Here is a 7,359-nt window from a genome sequence, read left to right on the forward strand (position 1 = left end):
TGCTAAACTAGTGTTATACAATTTTTACATAGTTGAATATGTCTTATCTTTTCCTTTATAGCTTCTGAATTTCCTGACTTACTATAATTCTTTTCTATTCCACACTACTCTTTTCCTCAACCGCAACCCTGGGGAGATTTATATACAAATATATAGAGATAAACATAAATTTTATAAATACAAATAAATATAAATTATATATATAAGGTATATATCATAATACAGAATATAATTTATATACATATGTATATATATTCCCTGGATTTTCTTGTAATACATTTGTAGTTTGGTTTTTTGTTTGTTCGTTTTACACTTAAGGCCTTAATCCAATTAGATTTTTTTTTTAATACGATGTGAGGCAGGGAACAGAAATCTATTTTTCTTCTAAGCAGATTATCAGCATCATTTATTAAAGATATTACCTTTTATCACAGGGATCTATTTCTGGGTTTCCCATCCTGTTTCTGTGTCACCCCATTCCGTATATGTTTTTAAATCTGCTAAGTCAAGTTATCTTTCCTCAACTATTCTTAAAATTTTTTCTTGGCCTTTCTCAGACATTTACTTTTTCATATCAATTTTTAGATAATTTGACACAGTAAAAACTCCATTTGAATTCCAATTGATATTTCATTACATTTATACAATGATTTGGGGGAGAACTGAAATTTTTATGATATTAAGTCTTCCATCCAATAAGGTAGTATGTTTTCTATTTGTACAGATATTGTTTTATTTCTTTCAAAATTATACCGATGTCTTCATCTTGGTTCAGTTCTACATTTGAATTTCTACTTGTGTTGCCTTTAACATCTAAGCATTAGGCTTAGCCAAGTATCAAAGACCGAATTTGCTGACTAGGACAGAAGACCTTAATTAAACCACCAATCTGCAAAAATTAAAACAAGCCCACTGGCAAGTTTTTAGGGGCAGTATGTCATAATGACTTTGACATCAGATGGATTTGGTTCAAATTTTGCTTCCTAAGTGTGCCTCCAGTTTTTCTTCTATGTGGTTAAATGATACCTGCCTCACTGGGTTGAGGTAAGAATTAAAAAAGATCTTATAACACAGTGCTGGCACATAGTAGATGGTCAATCAGTGCTTAAGGAAGATTTTTCCTTTCTTTTTCTTGGCTGTTTAATAATTTAAAAGAGAAACAAATCTCCATGCATTGCATAAAACTCACTTGGGAAACTACCACCCTCATTTGGTCTTCCAATCCTGGCTCACAACTGTACTCTGCACCCCCACCCCCATCCCGACTCCCCCACCCACCCCCTCCACATTTGGAATCCGGACATCTTAGGGACCTTAATCAGCCATGTTTCTCTTGGCAGCGGTATTCTGGGCTCAGCACTCCATGTGTATGATTTCGTATGACATTTGTGCTGTTTTTAACATCTATTGTCCCCATTTTTCTTCTGAGGAAGAAGAGGGAACTAAGATTCAGAGAGCTAACAACAATGGTTCTCAACTCTAAAGGGCCCGAAATCCCTTTCCAAAGGTCAACACAATTGTTTTAGTACAATTATAAAGAGAAGTAAAGTGAAAGTAATTTCTAATCAAATAATGTGCATTTCTGTATATAAATTCAGGCATATTTGCACCAGAAGACAGTGAGTCTTTACCTACTTATGATAGATTTGTGTTTAAAACTAGATGGCATTCAACTGAATGTTATTGGAACGTCTTTATATTTGACATTTTGAAACAATGGTATAAAAAGTATATTTGGTGTGTGTGTACATACACATGTGTATATATATGCATATATATAACCCATTACATATCTATCTATCTATCTATCTATACATACACACACACACACACACACACACAGACACAAATTGAGAGAAAAAAATAGAGATTTGGATACAGATGTGGTATATTGCCATTGTTCAAGTATTGCAAGGTGCCTAAATGGTAAACAACTCTCAACGAGATGAACTGGAGAAAGAGTTCCCTTTCCCTTGATTTACGAGGTAGTCGCTTTCTTGGGAACGCCAGAGTATATTATAACGGTGCAAAAATACTTTGATTTATGTGTGAAACAGAGTCTAGGCTCAGATCATCATAAATGGATTGTTCATCTCTACAGACTGGCGAGTCCTGCGAAGCACATGTGGGCTTGTCCCCGCACACGGCACGACGTCCGTCATCCTAGCCTCTTCCCCACCAAACGCAGAGCTTTGCCAATCGTAATGCCAATCAACAGCCCCCCCAAATGCCCCCAGTGCCCTCTAGGGGGCAGTCCCGGCCCCGCTTCAAGCCTCCCTGCCAGCTGGCGACCCCGGCGGACACAGCCTTCCCCGGAGCAGGTGTCCCGCAGGCCAGGGTGCGCGCGGCCCGGGAAGACGGTGCGGCGCCCCGGCTCCGCTGCCCCGCCAGGATTTCCTCCGACCTCCGCGCCCCTTTGTTGGCAGAGAGCGGCAAGCTCCCGGCTTACGGAGGAGGTCAGGGGAAAGTGATTTCAATTAGAGGGGGATCACTGAGGTCTCAAGCCAACACACACAAGTTGTGTAACACCGACGACGCCGGGCGATCGGAGTCATTTATCCTCCTGGGCGCCAGTCAGCCCCGGCTTTGCAGGAAGCCCCTTTGCTGCCACCTCCTGCCCAACCCCCTTTCTCCCGCCCCATCTCCCTTCTCTTTCTGGCTTCTGAAGGGAAACAGAATGCTGGCTGGGAAATTTCTCATCTCTGCAGGGTGTGAATGCAGAGGCAAGTCATCTAGGTGATGCCAGCAAGAAGGGGGCCAGAGGGTCTGTCTCTGGCCCCCAGGCTCAGACCCACCGCTGGCCTTGAGGGTCCAGGGTTGGAAGCAGAGAGGAAAAATGGGGAGAGGCAGGCTATGTGCCCCCCTCCCTCTTCTTCTTCAGGAATCCCCCATCCTCAGGGCTGTCTCCAGGCCACCTCCTCCTTGAAGTCCCCCTGACCTCGCCTTCTCTGGGTGTTCAGAGCCAACATCATTCAATCCAGAATACTGCGCACCCTCTCCTGATGGTTCTGGAGGTTGGTCTGTTTCTCTGGCCACTTGTTTCAGCCCCTGGTTCTGTTTCGCTGCCTGTATGCCTACCGCTTTCTATGCTCATGTTCATTTCTTCTACCAAAAATAGACATTGGCACCTTCCAGTACGCAGCAGAAGTGTGGAGGGCAGGAGGGCATGGGAAACATAGGAAAGAACTCGGGAGGCTGGTGCTGAAGAAGGCAAGGTGGTGGGGAGGCCAAGAGAGTGCTCAGCAACTTGTTGATGACTGTTGGAGTTGCCGGGATCGCAACACTCCCATGAGGCTGTGTTGTGCGGGCTTGTGACTCTCCCCCGCAGCTCATCCAGCAGAGGGACGGGCTGGAGAACTGGCAGCAGTAAGTTTCATATTTAGATTGGCACACATACAGTGTTCAAGACAATTTGGGAGATCTGCAGTGGGCTGATGGGTGGTGATTAGGAGGCTTGGCCTTGTACAATTTTTCAATCTAAAATGTCCATCACTCTGGATAGAAGAGGTTTGAAGGTTCACAAGAGCCCTGGTTAGCCGGGAATGGAAGAAATGGTTCAGCTTGGAAAGTAACCGCCCCAATTTTTTTATTTTTATTTTTTAAAGATTTTATTTATTTATTTGAGAGAGAGAGCATGAGAGAGAGAGAGAGAGAGAAAGCACCTGAGAGGGGGGAGGGTCAGAGGGAGAAGCAGACTCCCAGCCGAGCAGGGAGACCGATGTGGGACTCGATCCAGGGACTCCAGGATCATGACCTGAGCCGAAGGCAGTCGTCCAACCAACTGAGCCACCCAGACGCCCCCAAAATTTTTTTAAGGATTCAGAGAGGTGCAAGACACCGGCCTTGCCCTCTTGTGAAGAATGCTACAAGATCCAAATTGTGGGTGTACGCAGGTGCGTGTGTGTGTGTGTGTGTGTGTGTGTGTGTGTGTGTGTGTGTGTGGCAGTGGCATCCCAGATGTCCTGGTCCAGAGGCCTGGGCTCCAGGCTGGCCCCGCTGCTAAAATCCATGACCTCAGCAAAGCCACTTAACCTCTGCCAAATGGGGCCTCGATATCTTTCCAACTCACCTCACCGGGATATTGTGAGGATTAGCTGAGATAATGGATGTAGAAAAATACTCTGGGAGGAAGGAAGGAACGTGCTGCCGATGCCAGGGAGGATGAGTTCGGGCAGGACGTCCCTAAGAGGACGGCGGGCTGGCAAACCTGAGCCATCTCACGGCTTACGTGCCCTCTACTGCTACTCAGGTGTCCTCCCAGCTGTTTTAGTTGTTTTAAAATGACATGTGCCGTGCAGAGAGCTGTGGAGAGGGCAGATCGAAACCGTGCCTGGGTTTCTCCTTCACTTCCAATAAGCAGCAGACCATGCAGCAATGGTCTACACTTGTCCCTTTAGGGAAACACCCTTTAGGTTTGGAGTGGTGTGTGTGTGTGTGTGTGTGTGTGTGTGTGTGTGTGTGTGTGTGTGTGTGTGTGTGGCGGAGGCAGTGGGAGGGCAGGAGATGGTGCTCAGCATCTCTTTTGCCTCTGAGTACTGACCACTCCTCTATCTGCTCCTCTGCTCCCAGCCACCAAGTATACCCCATCCTCCACGTGGGTTTTCTGACCTCCGGACCTCCAGAAACATCCATGCCTGCCCAGCTCCCAGCCACCCAGCTGTAGGACTACCTCTCGCCTTTCTTCCTTTGCCCACTGTCCCCACTCAGGAAATTATTTATGTTCCATTTTATGGAAGCTATCTTCTTCATAGGGAAATGACAAGCAAATGTGTACTTGGCAGAAAGAAGGTAACAGTTTAATATCTTACCCCTTCTGTGATTATGGAAGTTCTAATGCACATGAAGGATTTCAATACTGGAATTTTAATATGACGGTAGGCAGATCAGAGAAGAGCACCCACAAATCACCAAACTCAGGAGAGCTTAAAGCTGGCCTTGTGCTGATTCTCTGCATGTAATGTGCCCATAAGAACTAGATATAATATTCTTTATTTATCTATCAATCTAATATCTATCTACCTATCAACTATCTATCTATCAATCTAATATCTATCTACCTATCAACTATCTATCTATCTATCTACCTATCAATTATCTATCTATCTATCTATCTATCTATCTACTACCAAAGACCAAAGTCATAAAGTACGCATACATTTACAATAACCCAAATCCAATCAACAGTTTCTGACCATAGCTCAGCAGGACAGGGTTCCTATTTAAAAAAATCATCCTTTTATTTACTGTCCTTCTCCAAAGTCGACAACAGTTAAAAATTATTCTTCTTATAAACATTAGTAAATGAAAATGTCTCTGTATTTTTTATCCTAGAGCCACCTCAGCAAAAACCACCATGCGTCTGCACCTCTGACAAAGAGTAGGATGTTTTAATGTAATAGGCTATATTAACACAAGTGATATAGAAGAACAAATATAATCTATTTCATATTCACCAGATTTTTTGCAAAACTGTCTAATTAAAACTAACTGCAATTAATAATATAAGTTAATATAACCGTAAAACTACGCATTCCCTAGAACCCAGTACTTCTGCTTATATTCTTATACATATGTGTAAAGAGTAGTTCAAGAGCATGCTCACCGTGACAGTATTGTGACAAAATGCCACGTTGCAGGTAAAAAGAACACTGTTTGACCAACACACAACTCAGTAAACAAACAAAAGCAAACGTGGAGCACAATACTTTCTATATACCTTTTATATTCATTTAAAAATAACTGCAAAACACTACTATTATTTGTTCACAGATACGTAGGTGTTTGGGAAAGTATTTAAAATAAACTGGAAAGATACACACCGAATTCATGATGGCAGTGGCTGGATTGTGGGCCACAGACAGGGAGGGAGTTGGCAGGAGATGAGGTGGGGAGAGACGAAAGGGACATCAATTCTACTCCAACTACAGGCCTTTTTTTTTTTTTTTTTTTTACTTAACAAAACGAAGCAAATGGGACACAATATTAATAGCCATCAATTCCGGATGGTGGGCACACCTGTCTCTATGATATTAGTCTCTGTACTTCTCTGTAATTTTTTTAAATTTCTGAAAATAAAAAATAAATAAGCAGATGAACACAAATAAATAATTAACTAGAAGCACATATGCTGTTCACTCGTTTACCTATCCAATTACCACACACCCTTTAAGGATTAATCAAATCCTATATTGCCCATAAACCCCATCCTGCTACCCTACCCACAGAGATTTCTGCTCCGAATTTCTGTAGCACCGTCTACGGGAGCGTGCATTCGGGCCCGAGGTTATGTATATATTATATTGGGTTTGGCACTTAGTCATATTTGTCTCATGACATTTTCTGTTGTTGGGGTCTATGAATCCTGTCTCCTGGAGGTGTAAACATCCAGAAGACAGGGCCCAGGAAGGGACCTTGCCATGCCTCCTCTGAGCAGGCAGGGTTCAGAGGACACTCTCAGGACCTTGTCCTGTGGAAGGACACCTTTCAATGTAAAAGCATTTCAACAACTCCAGTTTAGAGTCACATCCATTCACTGAGAAAATTCAGAATGGTCAAACTCACTAAGAATGTGACAATGCTTTTAAGTACATTGGCTTATCAATCACAAATATCCATAAGCATGTGAAAAATGCAGTGTTAGTGTGCAAAGGCATTTTTCCTTTCAGGCTCCTGGTAAAGCTGGGTAACCAAAGGGATCCCCAACCGTCTTTCAGCCCATTCTCATCTGCCTTACCTTGGAGCTCCTTAGCCCCTAGTTGAGCGCCACAGTGCCAACCAGTGCTCTGGCCCGCCCCGTGTCACCGCACCCCATCCCCTTGGTACCTGCCTCACAGACCTTTCCCCAGTCACCAGTCTGCATTAAATGCTTGACTGGCCCCGGTTCTGCCCTGACTCGGCTTCTCCGCAAACGTGGAACACCACTCTCCCTTCCCCGAGGGCCCCTTCTCCTCCATACAAACCAGCTCAGAGCCCTTCTCCCCAAACCTGTTGAGTTGCCATCCGCTGGAAGTTACCTCCACCCTTTCCATGGCCCATTCCCTGTATCTCTGTTGTGGCCGCCCCCCCCCCGCCAAACTTTCTACTTCATCCTATAGTTTTGGGGATATGCTTTACATTTCTTGGAGGGTGGCAACTCCCTCAAGACAAGCTTGCCAGGTATTGGCTGTAGCCCATGCCAACTGCGACCCACGTAGAGCTGTACACCAGGTGCAGAGGCACATTCTAGCGCCCCCTGCTGGGCAGAAGTAGGCCCTGCCCACAATGCCGCCTGCACAGTTTACCACACCAAGAAAATCTAAATCTGCCCCTCCCAACCTCCAACTGGTCAGGCCCACCCAGTAGAGGCCTCTGGGTTAATCT

This window comes from Callorhinus ursinus, unplaced genomic scaffold (genome assembly GCF_003265705.2).
Source record: "Callorhinus ursinus isolate GAN/ISIS: 27379988/994484 unplaced genomic scaffold, GSC_fseal_2.0 scaffold11, whole genome shotgun sequence".
NCBI lineage: Eukaryota > Metazoa > Chordata > Mammalia > Carnivora > Otariidae > Callorhinus > Callorhinus ursinus.